This window comes from Equus przewalskii, chromosome 8 (genome assembly GCF_037783145.1).
Source record: "Equus przewalskii isolate Varuska chromosome 8, EquPr2, whole genome shotgun sequence".
NCBI classification, from domain to species: Eukaryota; Metazoa; Chordata; class Mammalia; order Perissodactyla; family Equidae; genus Equus; species Equus przewalskii.
This window is the reverse complement of record NC_091838.1, coordinates 14,193,676-14,216,011: the sequence shown is the minus strand read 5'-3', so window position 1 is coordinate 14,216,011 and position 22,336 is coordinate 14,193,676. Positions and strand designations below refer to the sequence as shown.

General features: G+C 38.5%; 1 long non-coding RNA gene across 3 annotated transcripts in view; it reads left to right on the top strand.

Moving 5' to 3' along the window:
- The window catches only part of LOC103548062 (uncharacterized), a 126,158-nt gene that overhangs the window by 61,027 nt on the left and 42,795 nt on the right, over nt 1-22,336 (top strand). For 2 of the 3 annotated variants that reach the window (XR_011543360.1, XR_011543359.1), the window contains exons 3-4: nt 12,909-13,033; nt 13,489-13,641. This is a non-coding gene — a long non-coding RNA (uncharacterized lncRNA). Of the gene's footprint in view, nt 1-12,908; nt 13,034-13,488; nt 13,642-18,328; nt 18,532-22,336 lie in introns of those variants that run through there. The other variant, XR_011543361.1, reaches the window with a different exon arrangement.

Below are 22,336 nucleotides of genomic sequence, written 5' to 3'. Positions count from 1 at the left end.
TATACTTCAGAAGACTGATGCTGAACAACACAAATTTGGGAAGCCCTAACTTTTTAAAGTTGAGAGTCAGTTGGGAATCCATTGGGAATCTGCGTGTCCAGAGCAAATATCATAAAGAATGTTTCTAATGCCTCTCTGAGAAGCTTTTATTAAGTGGGAAATAACAGTTTGTGAAATACTAAATGACACTGCAAATTATGAGTGGAATTTTCATAATGTTCAGTTCCCTGCGATTTAAAAACCACATGTTGGCCTTTCAGTAACTGTTTTAGCCGTATCAGGTGCATGAACAGACTCCAGGAACCATCTGCTTGCCGGCTGCCGATTAAGTTTGCTGTGTTCTTCCTGACAGACTGACTATTCCATTAAAACAAGTGGCTTTTCCAGGAAAAAAGATCTTGGGATTTTCTTTGGTCATTAGATAGCTCTACACCAGATAGGAACATAAAAATTTTCTTTGTGTGGGGAAAGAGGAGAGCTTTCCTAAAATTTGACTCATATTACTAAAATGGGGGGAAATGGATTTAAGTGCTTATTTCAGTTCCTTTTCCAAACATGGAAAGTTAAATAGTAGTTCAGCCTCAATCCTTTCAGAGGAAGATCTCATTGCAAATGTAAACTTCGCCACTCACTCACAGTGTTTCATATATTGCAAGTAAGCCAGACTCAGAATTCAAACTGCCACATGCAAATCCTGATTTAAGGTCTAGAAGTGTTAGCGAGATCAAAAGCAAACGAACTCTCGCCATGCTTTTACATTCTGAGTTAACCTTATTTCTTTTAATTGTCTACATTACGGAGCTCCATGTTTTATCCTTTTCATTGTAAAACAAATGAGAAAACTAGTATCACACTGTTAGTAGTTGACCACAGAGCAAATTAGTGGCAGAAATGGAGCATGGGCTTGGAATTTTAAACTTGCTCAGGTTCATGGAGAAAGACTGCCTCACACTTGGCTTTGTTGCTGCTCTGTGGCGAAGACGGATCAAACACACTTAACTATTTTAAGAGCACCTTCTCTAAGTACAAAAGTTCCATGGAACATGTGTCTTGAAACAACGCGCAGAGTCAGAAAACTCCATGTGTAGTTCCATCTTTGCAATTTACTGGACTCTGCGAGCCTCAGTGCTGCCAGTTTGCAAAATGGGAATAATCATCTCTCTTACATCCTGCATATCTCCTAAATTCACTGTGGAAGTCAAGATAGCCTTGAGAATTGTGAAGTCCTGCATAAATGTGAGGTATTATCGTAACTGTAGAGTGCTACATGTACTCACCTTCTGAACCTTTGATTTTCTTTCCCGGAAACACTAAAATGTACTGCATATCAGGTACCTCCCCAGAACATGCCCGTTGCTCTATAGTTGCTTACCCAGAAAAGGGAAAAGGTCTGCTCTCCAGAGAGGATCAGAGAGGACAGAAAACCTTGTTAATTAATTGGAAAATAAAACACATATCGAGAGTTTTCTGTCCCCTGAGGAGCTGCTTTTCTTCTCTCTTCCTCCCTTAGCCCCAGCCATACACACACACGAGTGCACACACATCAGCATAGACTCATTGATTCTTTTTTTTTGTTCGAGTCAGTAATAATCCATTACTTTCATTGTTCATTTTGATGCTCACATGGTCACAGATTTGGCCATGGGGAGCTCCTTTGTCTCTGGGACCCATTGACGTGTCCCATCATTCTTTGAGCACTTCTTTGCTTACTTTTTGCACAAGATGTGCTTGGCTTATGTTGTATTTTCCCTTGCGCAGCCCTAGAATCAACCGTTTTCCCAAGAAGCCCTGATTCCTTTTAGTGGAGAATGGAATTTGAAAACCAGGATCTTCATGCTCGATGCGCTCATTGCTACCAGAGTGTCATTGCTCTTAGGTCCTTTCAGGGATCAGAAGGAAATAAGGAAAAAGAAGTAACAAGTCAGAAGTGTATACTGTTTGTAGGTGACATAATGAGTCTTCCAAGTAGAAAGCACAGCACATGCAGGGGTGTGGGGGGTGTGTGTGTATGTGTATGCCTTCTTATTTTCTTGTTTTTCATTTCTCTAATTATTAATAATGCTAAGCCCTTTGCCATGTTTATTTGCTATTCATTTTTATTCTTCTGTGAAAAGAAGTATGTAATTTTTTCTCTTTTGCCTAGTTCTCTCTTGGTTGTTTGCCACTTTTCTTATGTATTTAATCGTTTTCCTTTTTGAACTTTACATTTTTTTAAAAACTTAAAAAATATGTACACACTTGAAAACAGGGACTGAAATAGATGTGCATATTCAAATATTCATTGCAGCATTATTAATGATAGCCAAAACATGGAAGCAAACCAAGTGTCCATCAATAGATGATAACAAAATGGAATTTATACATACAATGGAATGTTATTCAGCCATAAGAAGGAATGCAATTCTGATACATGCAATATGGATGAACCTTGAAAACATTATGCTAAGTAAAATAAGTCATACACAAAAGGACAAATATTGTATCATTCCACTTATATGAAATATCTAGAATAAGCAAATTCATAGAGACAAAAAGGAGATTAGAGGCTATCAGGGGCTACAGGGAGGGAAAATGGGAGTTTATTGCTTAATAATTACAAAGTTTCTCCTTGGAGTGATGGAGAAGTTCTAGACATAGATAGTGGTAATGGTTGTACCATTATGAATGTCTTTAGTGCCACTGAATTGCCTGCTTAAATATGGTTAAAATAACAAATTTTGTGTTGTATATATTTTACCACAATAAAGAAATTAAAAAATCCATAAATGGACATATTTGTGTGGGTCTGCTTCTGAGCTGTCTATTCTGTTCCATTCATCTATGTGTCTGTCCTTCCACTGAGACCACACTGTCTTGAATACTGTAGCTATATAATAAGTCTTGAATTTGAGTAGACTGATTCTTCCCACTTAATTTTCTTTTTCAAAATTATTTTAGCTATTCTAGTTCCTTTGTCTTTCCATGTAAATTTTAGAATAATCTTGTCTAGATCCACAATAAAAATTCCTAGGATTTTGATTGGTTAAACCTGTATTGTTGTATATTTTTGATGATTTGTCCCCGTCACATTGTGATATATTCCTATATCCTTTGTAATATTTTTTTTCACAGTCTAATTTAAAATGGCCGCTCCAACTCGCTTACGGTTAGTGTTTGTGTAGCATATCGTTTTTCATCCTTTTAATTTTAACTTATCTGCATCTTTCTATTTAATGTTTGTTATTAATAGATAACATATAGTTGAAATTTATTAAAAAAATCTAGTTTGATAATCTCTGACTTTTAATTGATATGTTTGCACCATTTACTTTAAAATAATTGTGTGACTGAATTTAAATGTTTTTATTTTTCCCACCTTATTTGTTCACTTGTTTCCTTATTCCTGCCTTCTTTTGCATCAATTAAATAGTTTTTGTACTTCATTTTCCCCACTATTATTGGCTATATCTCTTTTGTTTAATATTTTCAGTTTAATGTTGCTATCTTTCAGTAACATTACGCCACTTCACTTATAATAGGAAAATCTTTATTTTATTTCACCTCTATCCTTTGTGCTATCGTTCTCATACGTGTTACCTCTACATGTGACATAAAACCACAAAACATTGTAATTATTTTTGTTCTAAGCAGTCATTTTCCTGCCTCGGAAGTTTAAAAATGAGAAAAAAAGGCTTTTATGTTTACCCATATATTGACCATTTCTGGTGCTTTTTATTAATTTATAAAGACCTACGTTAAGACTTGATGTCATTTTCCTTCCACCTGAAGAACTCTTGACATTAGTAGTAGTAGTGCTCATGCTTTTGTGAAATGTCCCTCAACTTATTTTTTGTGGTGTTTTTCTCACGAGTAGCTTGAAGTTATTGATTTTAGGGAAGAACACCACAGAGATTGTGGACTTGGCTCAGTACAGACATCAGAGTGTTTATAATAGCAATGTATCTTATTAGTGATGTTAACTTTGGTGACTTGGTTTAGGGGGTATATGTCTGGTTTCTCCACTGTAAAATTACTGTTTCCCTCTTTACAATTAATAAATATTTGGGAGAAGATACCTTGAGGCTATGCAAATATCCTATTTCTTCTTAAACTTTGTCCACTAATTTTAGCATTCATTGGTAGCATTTGCCTGTATCAATTGTTACTATAGTGTTCTAATGGCCATTTTCTATTTTCGTCATTCTGTCTACATTTACTGATTGGAATTATTCTGTAAGGATGTTTTGGCCCTTCTCCTTCATTTATTTATCTGTTTGTTTGTTTGTATCAAGATAAGCCCCTGATAACCACTAATTTGTTTTCCATACTGATAATTTTCTCTTTTCCTTGTTGTATATAAATGGAATAATGCAAGATATAGCATTTGGGCTCTGGCTTATTTTACTTAGAAAAGTACGTTTAAATCTCATCCATGTTGTTATGCGATTCGATAGCTCATTTCTTTGTGTTCTTGGGTCATATTCCACTGTATGATGTACCATATTATGTTTATTCATTCATCATTTGAAGAACATCTAGGCTTTTAGTTTTCAGCAATTATGAATAAAGCTGCTAAAAACATTTGTGTACAGGCTTTTGTGTGACCATAACTTTTTAATTCATCTGGATAATAAATAGGAGTGGGCTAGCCAGGACATGTGGTAAATATAAGTTTAAATTTGTAAGAGGCTTCCACACTCTTTCCTAAGTGGCTGTATCATTTTGCATACCAACCAGCAGTGTGTAAAAGTTTCAGCTGTTATGCATTTTTGCATATAAGTTATGAATATTATTCATTTTCTTTTTTTTAATTTTAGCCATTTTAATAGGTGTGTTATAGTATCTCATTATGAATCATAGTAATTATTTTTTTAAAGATTGGCACCTGAGCTAACATCTGTTGTCAATCTCCTTTTTTTTTTCTTCTCCTTCTCCCCAAAGCCCCCCAGTACATAGCTGTATATTCTAGTTGCAAGTGTCTCTGGTTGTGCCATGTGGGATGCCACCTCAGCATGGCTTGATGAGCGGTGCCGTGTCTGCACCCAGGATCCGAACCAGCAAAACCAAGGGCCACCGAAGTGGAGCATGCGAACTCAATCCTTTGCCATGAGGCCAGCCCCTGAATCATAGTAGTTTTAACTTTTTTGTTTGATAACTTGAGCATCTGTCACATCTGAGCATGGTTCTCTTGATTGTTTTGTCTCTTGGCAGTCGGGATTTTGTTTTTCTTCCTTTTCTCATAATAATTTATTGAAATCCAGACATCATGTGTAGCATAGTAGAGGCCAAGATAGTTAGTATTTGTGCCTGAAAATGAACACAGCCCTTCTTCTGCTACGTCTTTAGTGTGGAAGTTTTAAATTCTTCTAGTTAGGAGCTGAGCTCGATTTGGATGTTACTATAGTTACTCTCAGTGTACTACTGGCTTCAGATATCTCTAGCATTACTTTGTGCTTAGGGTGAGGACTGGGTTGCTGGGTTTTTCTCAATTTTCCTGTTCCACTGAGACTGCAATTCAGAGATCTCTCTCTGTGCTCTTGTCTGTCCCCAAGTGGGAGACTGCTGTCACTTGTTCAAGGCTTGCTGGCTTGGCGGTGGGAGAATAGTAGACAGTATCTGCTGTCCTGGTTCAGCCCCATTCTTAGGCAGGCCATGTGTCTCTGGGTCTCAGGGTTAGGGCTTTCTCAGTGGTCTTGTCCCCTCCCCAGTGCTAGGGGCTCTCTAATGTTCTGGGTCCATGCCAGTTTTCTACTCCTTCAGAGGTAGTAGTTTTTCTTCCATTTCTTTTCCCCAGATGCAGTAGATTTTCACTTGTGCCTATGAACGGCTGGGAGCTGAGTGAAGCAATTGAGGCGTCTAGGGCACAATATTTAAGGAGACACTCACTCTCGGGTTTGTGCAAGTACAAGGTTGGCACTGCACAAACCTTGGAGTGAAGGCTTTCTTATATTTTTCTCGCTCAGTGCCTCACTTACTTCATCCTACTTCTGGCCTTGGCCCTAGGGATGACAGAGTTTTCTGCTCTTCCACTGATGAGTTAAGGCTTTTTGTCCCACTGGAAGAAGAATCTGGATAGGGCTTCCTGCCTTTGCACATTGGCAGCTGATCCCTTCTCCAGGCCTACCCACAAGGGAGACCTTCTCAGGCCACCTGTCCTGCCTCAGTGTTTCTTGTGAGCACCCAGTGCAACCTGTGGACAGGAGTCTGTGAGTGGTGCAAATTCCCATTATATCTGTGATTCTAAGAGGATATAATTGCACTTTACCTCCCACTTGGGTTTTAGTAATATGTCAAAGATTTTAGCTGAAATTTTGCCAGCTTCTATGGTAGCTCTGCTTCTTCCTGTACTCTGCCCTAGTTAAGCCTATTTATGGATGTACTAGCCTTTTCTTTGATGTCAGAGTAATTGGTCCCCCTGTGTCTTCAGTTCTAATGGGCTCAGGAAAAGTTATGATTTTGGAGATTATCCAGATTCTTTTTGTTGTCGGTGTAGGAATGATTCTGTTTCCAGCTTTCTGCATCTAAGGTGGAATTTTTCAATACTGAAAGATGTTATTTTCGTATCTTCTGACTTGCTTTTTTTTTTTTGCCTGAGGAGTCAGCAGTCTTGTTCTTTATTCTTTGCTATGTAGTGTTTCCTTTTTTATATCTGCTTTCATAATTTTCTATAACTCTTCTCTTATAACTTTCACACTAATTTTCAGAAACTTGATTATTACCTGCCTTAGTGTGGTTTTCTTTGGATTTATCTTTCCGTGGATTCTTTGACTTTCTTGAACTTGTACGTTTATATTTTTTATCAAATTTGGAATTTTTTAGTTGTTATTTCTCTGTTATTTTTCTGTACGCTCTTCTCACCTCTTTCCTCTAGAACTCTAATTATAAATATGATAGACCACTTGATATTCTACACACCTCTGAGGTTTTGTTAAACTTTTTAGTCTTTTTTGTTTCTCTTTGCTTACATTTGAAAAATTTCTATTACTTATCTTCAAGCTCACTTATTTTTTCTTCTGTAGAGTCTGATAAGTTCTTCCTCCTGTCCAGTGATTTAGTTTTTTATTTCATATACATTATGTCTAGACATTCCATTTGATTCTTTTTATATATTTAACTTTTATCATTATTATATTCATGTTTTAAGTGCTTGAGTATATTTATAGAAGCTATTTTTAAGTCCCTCCTGCAAAATATATCATTTTTTCCGTTTCTGTCTGTTTCTGTTGACTGATTTTAATTTTGGTTATGGGTCACATTTTTCTGCCTCTTTCCATGTCTAGAAATCTTCAAGCAAAATACAGACATTGTAGGTATTACATTGTTGTAAGCTGGATTTTGTTGTCTTTCCTTAAAGAATGACAGACTTTCTTTTGGCTTGCAGTTAAGTTACGTGCGGATCCACTTGATTCTTTTGAGGTTTGTTTTTAATCTTTGTTAAAGAGAGTTTAGAGTAGCCTTTATTCTGGGACATGGTCCTTCTGGAGTCTTTATTAAATGTTCTGAGTTTTCAACAAGAATTCTTTGCTCTGACCAGTCAGATTTTCACATCTCTCAGCCCTACGTGAGCTTTGGGACTTGTTCAGCTTATGGCTTCTTGTTCTTTGTCCAGTTTCGTGGAGTTTCACTCTACACGTGTACATTGGTATTCAGCCAATGATATAAGATGAGTGATATGGAGAATTCTGGAACTTTTTCTATGGAGCCGTCTTTTCTCTGATACTCTGAAACTCAAATACCAGTTGGTTCGGGCTTGTGAACTCTAAGCTCTGTCTCATAATCTCAGTGAGATCCATCTGTTCTACTTGGGGGTCCCTCGCCCTGCACAGTGGACCAAAAAGTGCCTCAGATGGAAGGTCTGAGTAACCATAGAGCTTGCTTTATCCGCTTTCTTTGAGAAATAACAGTCCTGTGCTATCTGTTATCCATGTTTAAAATCATTTGCTTCAGATATTTTGTGCATTTTTAAAAAGTTGTTGTTTACAGCGGGAGGAGAAGTATGGTCCCAGTTATGCCATCACAGCATCCTCATTTCATTTTCTAACTTGCTTTCATTTTAATCATGCTTTTCATTGTTATGTTCCTGGCTAAAAATTCTCTCTACTGTATTTAATATAATGCTTCTGGCTATCCTTTCAAATTGTTGTGACAGTTTTTAAACAGCAGGGCATGCATTATAGTTTTCTGGAATTATTGTTTAGGGTTTTCTTTTCCCAAAAGAAATACCAAGGCTCAGGTTCATTTAATATCCGCAAAATAAAATGCTTAATTTAAAATCATACATACACTCAATGTTTGTAAGAGAGCTTATGCCTGATTCTAATTCACTAATCGTGTTTGTGATAATGTTATAATTTCCTTTGCTGTCAATATAGTTATATTGAGTCGTAGAAACAAATCATGAAAGTCAGAAAGATGATTTTGTTATTTTAAATTTCACTTAATATCTTGTGCTTTTTCAGTTTTTTGAAGTTAACACTTCATTCTTTCTAAACATCAATCCATGTTAGCAAATGAAAATATAATTTTAAAATTATGTGTCTAAACAGATAATATGATAAGGTAATCCTGAAATCCCAAATCCAGATGCTTATGAATAGTCCATTAAGTGCACTGTAGCAATAAGTTGATTTGATGTGGAAAAAGCCAATTTTTGTGTAAAATCATAAGGAAACAGAACTAAACTACTGATCCATAAAGAGGTAGTTTTATTCTTTAGTAAATCTGCTGAGTGACCCCCCTCAGACTGTGGTATTCACATTCCATCTCATCAACTCAGCAGGTGAGCACTTGTGTCACAGCTACATCACTGACATGGTGGGCTCCTGGGTACCGCTTGTGGACGTGTGCAGTGTGCACTGTGACACAGCTACAGCACTGATGCTGTGGGCAGTCTGGTACTGTTTCTAGACAGACTTAGCAGTGACACCAGTCGTTTACCATCTGCAACCTAAGGAAGACTGACGGCTTAGTTTCCTTTCCCCTCCTTCCTCCCTTTGCAGCCTTTACCAGGCTGATGGTTTTAGAGGTTGGGGTTTCTTCTGCCAGATTAACAAGGGGGGAAATATGGAAGAGGCGAGGTGTATGGAACTACTAAAGGTAGTAAACGTGCTGAATCTATGCCAGGTACTGTTCTAAGAGCTTTACAAATAGGAACTCATTTAATCTTCACAACATTATAAACTTGGTGTATTATTATCTTCCTGTGTTTTCCTGTCTACATCAAAGATCAGATACTGGCTTGGCTTCAGTAGGATTATGTTCAAAATTACCACAGTTTTAAGTCACAAACTTGCAGAGAATTGAAAACTCTGCTGATTTATCTCACCCAATTTCATTCCTCCATCCTTTCCACCCCCAAGTTTAGCAGATGTGAGAAAGTGAGGTTCTAACTTTACTTTCATATATATATGACAAGAACTTTACGATTGTTTTTTAAACTACTAGTAATACCAGCTCTGCAGGAAAATGCGCTCTGGTCAGCCTCTGGTTTTGTGTGTCTTCAGCATGCCACTGTGAAGACCCACCCAAGCATATGCATAAAGATGGTTTGAGGAGCTTGAAATATTACATTTTAACTTTAGTGATGTCTTCTTTTCTGGAAATCAGTCATTTTCACTTTCAATTAAAAGATGCCCAGGTGAGAAACAAGGGCAAGTCAGATAGTGGGCTAAAGGGATGAAGGGACTGCCTACCCATAGTTAACTCATTGGAGGGAGAGGTCTGAGGCCAGAGGTGGTCAGTGAGGGTAAACTCGAGCTTATTTTGGTAGTGCTGGTGTGCGGGAGGTGGCTTGCAGGAGCTCATAAGAGCTGACAGTTTCAGGAGTTTTGCAAATCATTATTAAACATTAAATTATATAAACTTCCATTAAATAAACTATATTAAAAGCAAGTTAACAAACACTCAAGATTCCTCATTTCTCAGTTATTGTACTCTTCTCTGTGCCGTTGAAGTTATTGCCATGTATTGTAGCCCTTTGAGGGGCTATTGCATGTCTCTTCCCCACTCTGGGTTCAGTGATGTCACTTTGATAGCTTGAAATTGTCCAGGGAGTTACACCACGGAGAGCTGGTGGTTAAACATTTACCAGCATACCACTGCTTGGAGGGAACCCGGCGTCTGAGGGAAACTCTTTCCTGCTTCCGGCTGGGAAGGGCAGGTGAGGATGGAGAGCAGAGAGTTCTAGGTGAAGGCACTCCAGCCCGCAGATGTGTTTGCCTTCCGCATGTAAAAAAGAGTTTGAATTAATTGGCATCATTTATAAATGGGAGAACTTCATGTGAAAAATCAGATTTCAGTCTCCTTAGCAAATTAGAACAATATGGTCATACCTTCTCACATGGCAACAATTGGCTAGAGTCATGATTACCCTCTATAAGGGTATCTGTTCTCCAGGATCGTTTTATCTCGCTGGCTCAGGTTGTCATTTAATGTCATTACCCCTGCTGTAAAGGTAAGTGACGTTAGGGTTAGTAGCCAAGGAAATAGAATGAATGGGGGAGTATGAGGTGCAGACTAGGTGAGGTTAGATGCTTTTCTGATTCAGTTTACAAACATGGGCCTGTCCTCTAGTGTTCCTTTTTATGGGAAGCTTAGACTTGCCAGGACTGGCATGCCTTCTTAAGAACCCACACAGAGCTGGATGTAGAAAGGTCTCCACAGCATCAGGACACACGCCATGCATGTAGTTCATGATTTAAGGATCCTATACTTTACATAAGACCCCGTGCTCTTACTCAGAGCCTGATTATTCATTTTAACATTTATTTTTCTTTTAGATATAATCACAAAATTATTTATATTATCTAGATTTCCAGACCGCAGCAGATTTTGAGATAAAAATTGACAATAGGAGCAGTGTTACTAGAAGCAGAAACACTATCAAAAGTCACAAGGGATGGTTGATGGCAAAAAAAAGATACAAGAAAACCAGATACATCAAATGTAAGGCCTTAAGACCAATTATATGGGACCATTTATCTCAAGGGTAACAACTTGCCACATCTCTATAACTCCTAGACACCATTTCTCAGCACAGTATAATCACTGATGATTAAAATGATGACTTGAATAAGCCAGAAAAGTTTATACCATTTTTAGCACATTTAGGTTACGAATGTAGAGAAGTGCAGGCCCTTACAGAGATTTCTGTCTTCTCTACTCCAGGAGTTTCCTTCCCCTTGGGGCCTTGTCTGCTGTGTATAACAAGGCTCTTCTATTCTTCTTTCTTCCCCTGGCTAATTTCTGTTTGTCCTTCAAGTTTTAAGTTAATGTTACTTCCTCAGTGAGGTCCTCCCTGATTTTCTTGTCAATATTGGATTCCGCTGTTATATACATTCTCATTGTACCCCAGACATTTCCTTTACTGCTTATTCCATCATAATTCTAGTAATTTCTATGTTTCTTTGTTCAGTGTTTATCAGCATCACTGGACTGCGAGCTCCGCTGAAGCGCTAACCATGTTTGTTTTTTCGTAGCTGTGTTGCCCAGTGCACGTGACGGGTATTCAATAAATAAATTCTTTGAATAAATAATGATCAAACTAAAAAAAAAAACAAATCTCAAAATGTTGCCATACATCTACAAAGTTGGACCTTAATAAAAATGTGGCATATGACTGAATTCCTTATGTATGCTTTTATTTCTTCTTAGTAGATCATAACACGTGTGTTAAAAATATGATAAATATAGGGGCCGGCCTGGTGGCACAGCAGTTAAGTTCCCATGTTCCATTTCGGCGGCCTGGAGTTCTCCGGTTCGGATCCCGGGTGCCGACATGGCACTGCTTGGCAAGCCATGCTGTGGCAGGCGTCCCACATATAAAGTAGAAGAAGATGGGCACGGATGTTAGCTCAGGGCCAGCCTTCCTCAGCAAAAAGAGGAGGATTGGCAGCAGATGTTAGCTCAGGGCTAATCTTCTTCAAAAAAAAATATGATAAATACATGCTGGATGAATGGTGCTGTATAATTAATTAGGCTTTGGTTCTTTTTCCTGAGAGCCAGTGATTCTCACAGCACTTCATATTTGAGAGTAACTGAACATTTTCCAATTTTAATTACAAATTTAAATAGGCAATTTTTTTAAACAGATGGAAAAGTCTAAATCTCATCAAATGTAACACTGTTGCAAATATAGGAAAATGCAACAGTACGTGCTTATTAATTAGCCACTTTAAACCCCAAAGTGTTCCTCATTTTATTTTTTGGATCATAAACACTGTGTGGACTCAAACTACCAAAAAGTATGTCTGTTTCACCAAGCGATTTCCCAAATGGAAGCTGGCCTTTTCTATAACTAATGATAGGCATTTGTGGTAGCCAGAGACAAAGATGTTTTAGTTGGGAGGAAAAACAAAGGTTATGTTTTAATGTAACAGAAAATTAGGAACCCTAAACAATTTGCTCATCAATCAAAACACTGGAAACTTTGAAAAAAGGAGCCTTCTAGTTAACAGCGTTTTCACCTGGGGCTCATTAGTGGTTCTAAAAGCGGTTCTTTCTCCAGTTTCTAACTAATGCATGGCTGGGAGTCAGGCCAGGTGTTCCTTATACTGATTTCCACTCTGAGCAACTTTATCTGGAAACCCATCCCCGTCACACCACACAAATGCAACCTGTTTGCTGGTTCCATTGAATGAGCTCAGCCCCTACTACTACACACAGACCAAGACGAGCGGCTGGTTTCAAATAATAAAAGCTAAGAACCCTAAATTCTTTTGCCTGTTTATCTTTGGTTAATGGGAATGGAAGCTGTTAAAATTTGGAAAATTCTTTTCTTTGGGTTGCCTTGCCACATTACAAGAATTAAATGAACCAGTTTTCATAGTCACTTTAACAAATTTGTTGAGCAAGTAAAATATCAGGATAATATTTTTAAATGAAAAATTTTAAGTTTTCAAACAATACCCATTCGTCTTCTATTGTTTCAGCGAGAGAACCGCAACTGTGCATGAAGAACTTGCCTCAAATCATTGGGTTTGGCTTCTCCTATCAAACTTTCCCCAAGGTTTTCCAAAGCTGGAGCAGACTTCCATTATTCCTGAACCACACCTTGGTGAGAAATGCCTTGACATATTCTTTCCTTTAATTTAATGTGAGACATGACCTTGAAATCTTTCTGTGTTATAGACTTCCTTTTCAAATCATGGACAGTGCTGGCAACTGAGAATGAGAATATAAAACTGCGCCAGACCATACCATAACTTGTTCCAAGGGCGACTCAGTGGGGTGTTATCACACACCAAATGTATGTGGCGACTCCACGCTAAAGAGCTTTACTGAGCCATTAAGAAAATAACACAACTTTAATGGTTTGGGGAAATGGGAAACAAGTAATAAACTATCATAAGGGATAGAGGGGGACAACCTATGATTCCAGTGTAAGGAGGAAGTCAGAGAAAGGGAAATGATAGAGGGTTAAGGCAAGTAATGGCAGAATGAATACACTTCTGAAAGGAACCTGCAGTACGATGAGGGACCAATACATTTCACCTGTGTCTTCTAAATTAGATCAGGAGACTTTGATTAACATGACAGAGAATTGTGTCCTGTGTACTTAGAAGAGGACGTGGGCTCTCATCTTCTCCAAGAAAGTGAAAAGACCGTTTTCAAGATCACTGATGACTCAGCCATAGATGTTAGACTGACCGCATCCTGATGCAGGTAGGAGGAGATGCACTTGGCATGTAGAGTAATCTGAGACCTTCCACATCCTCTAGCTAAGGTGAATTTACATGATTTCTTGAGTCTCTTCTAAAGGGCAATAAAGGTTTTCACTTAGAACTAGCATGCAGCACATTCTGGGAATAGCCCCTTATCAATGAACAGACGGTATCTAATTTAAGGTAGCAAGAAGAACCGTCACCTAAATTTGTCATTTGACTTGCACTAGGTCCAGAGAGGAAAGTGGACAGAGTTTTTTCCCCAGTGTGGCCTTCTCTGGGGTGCTGATTTTTGTGGCTGCCCTGTGGATGAGGCAGAACTGAGAAGGGCTCTCCCTAGCGGGGCTGTGCTCCCTGTTCACCATCAGGACAAGGAACGATTGCACATCCCCGCTCTCCTGTGTTCAGGGTGAATGTGTTCTACAGAGACCCAAGAGGCTAGCTCTTCTGAGACACAACTTGAGGCATACCTCCTGCCTTGCCTTAGGTTACAAAGGCCTAAATACACATGCCAGATCTACCTGCTTCTCTGTCAGCTTTCTTTGAGAAAAGGGGCAGGTGGGGAAAAATCCACCTCAGAGTGGTTGTTTGTATTTGGAATTTTAGGTCACTCTAGGGGCAATGTGAAATTATTTGCTTTCCTTGATCGACTAGAAAGGCCCAGGATGTGGTCTACACGTACAGTCACAAATAACCATCATCAATAGATAATTTTGTTAAATTGGGAAGGGCTTTTCTCTCACATCGCTTTTAAAGGGTTCAAATAACCCTGGAAGAGTGGAGAGCTACTACTCAGGTGCTTTTTCGGATGAGTTGGACAAGGGAGTTAGAAATCGAGTATATATATACACACACATATATATGTATATATCTTATACTTATATAAATATTTATAATATATATTTTACGTATATTTAAGTTTAAAATATTAAATCACTTTTTCCCATAGTTCTCTACTGAAATCACTTCCTGGTTGTTAAGCGTTACTAAAACACAACTCTTTCAAGCCACCAGGAAGGTGTCACAGTTATGGTATGGGACCTATAGTTAAAGATGTAGAGGCTTTACAGTTTGGAAATAGAAATGAATCCAATAAAGCTCATAAATTCTGGTGATATTTGGTTCCAATGTACAGTGTACGATACATTAAGAAGGTTAACACTGGGTTTAATTGTTCATTTAAGAAACTAGTTGAGCTGTTTCTGCCAGTCCTATCAGCCTTTGGAAAAAACATACAGACTCAGTCAAACTAAAATATGGGTGATTTATGGTTCTCAGCAGGTATTTATTTGAGAAGGAAATCACAGCAGGTCCTGGTTCATACTTGTATGTGGTCGTCACAAAATTGGCCTACTGACTGCCTTTCAAAAAATTATACATGTGTAACACCAGTCTTTGCTTGGCTTTAAGATACCAATGAAACCAAGACCTACCATTTGCCTGGTTGGTAACAGTAAGTTGTGCCATAGGTTCAAGTTTGGGAAGCCAAAATCTCAAATGAACACTGAGGACACAATGAGGTCCCTGTTATTGGATTTGCAGCAGACAGAGGCAAGTGCACAGTTTTAAACGGTATCTTGCAGCTAAATCTCTCCCTTAGAAAACTAACATGAGTGTAGGAAAAGTGAACTTCGCTCTATAGGAGGCTAAATGTCCCTGATAAACCTACGTCCAAAAAAAAGAGAGAGAAAGGAAAGAAGGAAGGAAGATAAGAAGGACAAATGAATAAACAGGACACAGGTCTCATCAGAGGTTTATGTTGTTCAGGGTTTCTTTTAGCATTTATTTAAAAAATAATATTTAGGAATTATATAATATTCCCTACCTAGCATGCTGTATGTACTATCACTTAGTATGTCAACAATCAAGATTGTTAATCAATATAGTAATATATTACAATGTAGCAAATCAATCAAAATTACAGTATGGTAAATTAGGCAAGCAGACTGATTTCTGCTTTGGTGGCATATGTTCAGGGTTTTTTGTCTTCTGAATTATTTTGGACTTGTGATATTCTCTGGAGGTATCAGCTACTCTGTCAGAAAACATGTGGGGAAGGAACTAAAGTCCATGCCCTAAACTGTACCAGTTCTGATGAGTTTAAAGAGAAGGGACAGGATGAGCTTTTAGGAGCAGTGACCCAAATACCCCAAATCCACTATTGACGATTCGTGTTGCTGCCACTGTGCCCGGCAACTGTCTTGGGCAGGATTTCACCTTTCCACACCTAGGAAGATGCAGCACTGAGGAAAGGCACTCTCTTGAGATGGTGTCCATCAGCCATTTGGAGGGAAGGGGTCAGAGAAGTGGGTGTCCAAAGGCAGCTCTTAGGTCAGCACGCAGTACCACTTTCATTAATTGTTCACGCATGCAGGGCTTTTGAACTGCCCTGATCTCAAAGGACACCAGCACCAGTGCTTTGGGCCGTTTTTGCCCTTTTCTAGGGAATAGATGGGCAAGGATTGTACCAAGTCAATATGGGGTGAGGGAAGAGAATCCAGTGGTTCCCTCCAGCTTAGCCATTGCAGCTTCCTGCTCCCACCTGCCCCAGACTGCAGTTGCCCAGCTCCCACCCACATCAGTTTAAGACAACCTGCAGCTCAGCAGGAGGTTACCATGGTCTTGTCCTGTGGTTGTTTCTAGTTCTGGAATCCATGCTTCTCTTTAGCTTCTATAGTTTCTCCAGGTTTGGTTTCTGAGGAGGGAGCCAGCAGTGTATTTACCATTTTGGACAGTAACAGGAAGCTATGAAAGGACTTCTAACTTGTACTTCTGTGGAAGCTCTCTTTCTATATGCTGCCTGATCTCGTTTACTCATTGAAAAAGTATCTTTACATTTAGTAGCTAAGGAAAATACTAGAAATGCCCTCAATCTCTTATTGAACCTTGAAGATTTCACTGTAGCCAGATAGTGATTGTTGATTTCCTAATATTTAAAAATGCTAGGAAACTTTTTGATATGCTTTAATTTGACACTTGGATAGATAGCATGTTATTAGACTGCTGAACATTATAATTTTATTAATTTTCTATATGTAATTGTGATTACATATTTTGTATTGCCTGATTATTCAAATTTCCAGTGACTGTTACTTAAATAGCAAGAAAAAGCAAGCATAGTCAGGTCAATAACATATATAGGCAGTCCTTGCTTTGTACAGGATCATGAAAATGACTTTTAGAGCTGGAATCGTACAAAGCAGTCTTAATAATCAGTGAGTAAAAATTATGATTGTTCTGTGACCTTTAAAACTTTTTGGCAAGCATTAAAAACTCTCTTACTGTTAGTCATAAACATATAGAGAAATGAAAAAATATAGTAAAACTCATGTTTCTTTGATACATTGTAATTTAAAGCATTAGAAACAGTGAGAAAGACAAAACCTTATCGCGTGGCGTGAACGATTTTTGCCTTCTCGGCATCTAAGTTAAGATGCTGAGTCAGCGTTTCCCCATTCCTTGGTGAGTCATCACACTCCTTTCTGAGCTTGGTTTACCTCCCAACATTTTGTTTTTGCACTTTCAGTGTTGTGAGATCTCTCTGAGAGTCCATTCAATGTGAAGATTTTTAACCCGCATCAGTTCCCCTGGGATATCGTCATCCTTTTCGTCATTAATGTCATTAACTGCATCTTCACTGTGTTCCTCTGTTGGCATAGCTAGAGCCTCTCCAACTTCTGCAGTATCAACATTCCTGTGGGCAGCTGTTTCTTCTCTAACTCCATTTGCATTCAGTTCAAATGTCACTTCTAGCATTGTCCCTTTTTGGGGTTTTGTTTTACTTTCATATTTGTTGGCCAGTTCCCTCTTCTGATTATCTATTAATGTAAATATCACATGGGTTTATCACTGAGAGACAAGGAGACAAAACAAATATATGTTTTGTTATCTGTGCATGAACTTTATAACTTTGGCACAGTGACCCGTCACCAAAAGACTTTGAAAGAAGTGACATGGTTAGCTTTGAGGAGGAAGGTTGTGAGTAACCCTGGGAGAATTTCCGCTGGAGGTGAGGGTAAATTATGTGATTGTATTTGTATTTATGAATACTTCGCGGCTGTGTTCGAGATGGACTGGAGAGGTGATAGAGATGGAGGTTAAAGAAGGGGCTGGGAGCAGAGACGTACCTTAGGCCGGGGATCCATGTGAGAAAATAATGGGAGTTTGAAGAAAGAGGGGCAGGGAGCAGGAGATAAGATGCGTTTCAGAAAGACTTACAAGTAGGAGGAGTAGAACCTGGTGCCTGGATCTGATGTGAAGACAGAGGAGTGTAGAACGGTCTTCGGGCTTCCGGCTTGAGTAACTAGACCGAAGGCTGAAGGTGGCGCATTTCTTCGGGTCGGCAAAAAGAGGAGACGCGGGTTTTGGGGAAGATGATGAGTTTAGCTTTTGGACTTTTTGAGTTTGAACTGCTAGTGAGATATCTCAGTGGAATTATCTAGGAGACAAATGGATATACATGAATTTGTGTTCAGAATAGAGATATGAGATACATGTACATATATATATATATATTCTCATATATTATACATATACAATATGTATATGTATGTGGCTCATATATTTTATATATTATCTATGTATAATATATATGAACATATATATGTGTGTGTAGGTGTGTATATATATATATATGTATAAACTGTCGTGTGTATAGCATATTTGAAACCACAGCATTGATCAAACAGTCTAGGAGAATGTATAGAAGAGGAAAAGGCGACAACGGGACTTCAATCCTAGAGAAGCCAACATTGAAAGTGTGCGAGAAGAGAATCCTCTAAAAGTGACTGAGGAAACCTGGGCAGGAGGCAGAGACAAAGGAGAGTGGAGGAGGCCAAGGGAAGGAAGGAGAGACCCACTTTTGGGTAATGCTACAGACGTGGTAAGTGAGGTAATAACGACTATTCACTATGTTATTGTTACCGGGGACTGTACTTTGTAAATGCAATGTTCCCTTAATTCTTCCAACCTGAAAAAAATGCACTGAGGAGAAGGCAGATTCCAGGAAGTCAACTGATGTAGCCAGTATCACAAGAGTTAGTAAGTGGTAGGACTTGGGTGTGAACTCAAATCCTGATATGATGTTGTCTCTTGAAAAATACCTATCATGTTGTCCAAGAGAACTCTTTCTGTAGAGTGATGTGGACAGACAGACAGTAGTGCTGGCAGCAGCCTAGAGGTTGGGGAGGGGAGAGTTTGGAGGCAGTGGGTATAGACTGTTCTTTCAAGAAACTTGAGCCCTTACTGTGTGTTTGACAGTTGCCCGACACAGGTAAAGATACTTACCGGTTGAAATAGCACACGAACAGTAGTAATGGGTATGTAGTCACTCAGCAAGGCTGTAATAAGTACTACGATGACAGAGCCTACAATGTGGCTTTAAAGAGCTCTCCACAGACTGAGTTTCCCTCCTGATTATGTGATAATTTACTTGATGTCTGTGTCTCCCACTGGCCTGTAAAGTCCAGTAGGGCAGGGACTATGTCAATTTTCACTCACAATTTTATCCCTGAAGCCTGGCACATAGTTGAGTAAATATTTTTTTTATGAATGACTAAACAGTTGAACCTTTTTTTCCCCGCCATTCTCATTATTGATTTATGGACAACACATTTGTGTAGATTTGGCTGTACAATTAGATGCGGTTATTAGGATAGTCAATTTTTAAAAATCATTTGATCAGTTTCCTGTGGCTGCTGCAGCAAATTACCACAAACCTGGGGACTTAAAACAACACAAATTTATTCTGTCACCTTCTGGAGGCCAGAAGTCCAAAATCAAGAGTCGGGAGAGACAAGTTTCCTCTGAAGACCACAGGGGAGATTCAGTTCCTTGGCTCATCCAGCTCTGGTAGCTCCAAGTATTTCTTGGCTTGTGACCACATCACTCCTGTCTCTGCCTCACTCCCATCACATGGCCTCCTCCTCTGTGTGTCCGGCTTAGGGCTGCATCGCTCCAGTCTCTGCCTCTGTGTTCACACAGCCTCTTCTTTTGTCCATGTGTCTTTTCTGTGTGTCTCTTACAAGGATACGTCTCATGAGATTTGAGGCCCACCCAGATAATCCAGGATGAACTTCCTCTTAACTTCATTACATCTGCAAAGACTCTTTTTACAAATAAGTTAACATTCACAGGTTCCATGGATGTGACATAGATATATCTTTCTGGGGGCCACCATTCAATCCACTACAGTTGTGAAAGGAGAAATATTTCTTATTTCAAGTACTCCAGACCCAGGGACTTATCTCATTGTAACATCATAAAATTATATATGCATCAAGACAGTTGTCCTTGTTTTATTTTAGTTGGCAGCAGAAATGATGTTGTTAATTTTCAATAAAAACACTCACAACATAAACTTTCTTTTTGTGATTAGATGGAATTAGAAATGTAAATAGACTTGTGATTTTTTTTCCCTTAAAATGTTTGTGGAAGTTGTGTAGGTAGTTTAGAAAATTCAGCCAAGTTGAATTCACTGGATTTCCATTCTGAGTCCTTGTCCTTAGGAAGACATTTTTCAGTAGGAAAGCCAACTTTTAGCTTCTGTTTTTAGCAGATCTTTTCCGGTAAATATTTATTCTAATAATCTAATAATCTAATAAAAGAGGATAACTATATGAAGCTTCCGTGGAGATTCAGAAGCCAGAGGGAAATAAAACGTGGCAGAAAAAGATTTGAAAATTGTCATAAAAATTTAAGATTTTGGAGGAAGGGCAATTTTGTTATAAAAGCTTTTTAAAGAGCAACTGACTTGGCTGCCCTTGGGCGTACACAGCTCCTACTGGAAAGTTGACTTTGAGAGAACCAGGACTGACTGAAGATAATGCCCCTGATGTTGCCTCTGGGTGATTTATTTCCTTTTCCCTAGAAATTAGAATCTATACATTTTGAGAGTACTTGTTTTGTTTTATTTTATTTTTCTTAGGGAGATAGCAAAGAGTTAAGTAGCCTCATAAAAGATTGACGTTTATTCTCAATATTGGCACAACCGTCATTTTATGTTTCAAACTTGGAGATCCAAAGAAACACAACAAGAGAAAAACATCTTGTCTGGAAAATATGGATTTTGAGTTATTTAGCATGTAGGAAGATAGATCAAATCCCTTTCTGGAGTTCCTCCTAGGATTCTCTAAGAGTGAAATTAAATTTTATTTTTATATCTATATTTTTGTTAGTGGGAAAACAAAAAATGGAATTGGTGAGAACTGAAAATGTCATTTAATGATTGGGCAGGATTTGACTGATCAACGGAAAACAGTTTTGTCATTATTCCAAATGGATTCTCTGCGAATCCCCCTAGTATGCCCAATTCCAGATGCTTCATAAAAGCCATCAATATAATGAATTAGATGGAAATATGAATCCTTCATCTGCTGTATTTTGACCCCAGCTGGTAATAGGACTGTGACCTGAGGCAAGAATTTCCAGAAGTACTAAATGCAATTGGAATAGCAGCAACAGATATTAGTCTCAGCTATCATGATATCAGATTTTCATTCTCCTCCAGCCTGGTGCTACCATAGCAGTCCCGGGAGATGCTTCTCAAGCCTGGAGCTTTCGTGTTCAGATCCCCAGAATCGAAATCCCTACTTGCATAACAAAAGGAGAACCTGGAAATATGTTGGGAAATGAGAGTTCGGATAACAAACCTACAGATTGTCCGGAATTTGTCCAGTGTGACTCACAATGTGGTGTGCGGACAATAAAGACGGACCAGCCCTGGCTCACAAAGGGAGAGTTAAAAGACGACCAGCAGCTGTTGTCATTTCTCCTGAGGCCAGAAGAGGAAGTGGGTTTACACTGGAGCGGGAGGGATTTAGACTGGTATATGAAAGGATTTCGGACTCAAGGTAATGCTTTCTCACGAACAGCACAATCACATCTCCAGCTTCTGTTATTTAAAAGCAGAGAATCTGGTGTCTTCTGATGGCGGGCTGGAGACCATTGGTCCCCAGAGTCCCAGAGGACCACAGGATGGCTCTTTTTAATATTTCAAAAAGCCTAATAATATAGATTCAACATTTAAACACAACGAGTTGAATAGACTCATAAGAATGTCTTTTTGAAAACCCTTTGACTGAAATTATATCAGCTCAGTATTATTTCACGTTGGTCAGATGCTCGTATTTTAATAAATGTTTTCTATGACTACAAATGGGGAATTCTTTGTCATTTAATTGTTATCATTTGTTTGCTGGTCAAAAATATATCAAAACTTGGTCCTGTGGGAGAGAAATGAAGAGTTAAAAAGAGGCCTATGGTGGTGAAAAGGCAGAAATCCGTTTCTTTAGAAAGAGAAAAGAGGATTATTAAGAAACTAGACTTAGGGTTCAGATATCTCTGAGTTAAAAGCCTAGCTCTTAACATACTATACTCAGGGATTTTTCATAGCCGCACTAAGCCTTTTCTTTCTAATTCTAAAATCATGCTAAGACTCAATTTGTAGACTGTTAATGAATATTACATGAGAAAATACATGTGAAACTAGGTTTGAAGACCTCTGGTTCTGAGGAAGATGGAAGCAAAGAAAGAAAATTTCCGGGAAGGAAATCAACAAATACACAGAGCCACACAATTAAAGGAGAAATTTTGTCAGTTGGGCTTAAAAATGACAGAGTCATATCATTGTTACCTGTTAAACATACATGCTTGTCTGTCTGTTTTTCTTTACTGCATAAATGGAAAGGACCCATTTA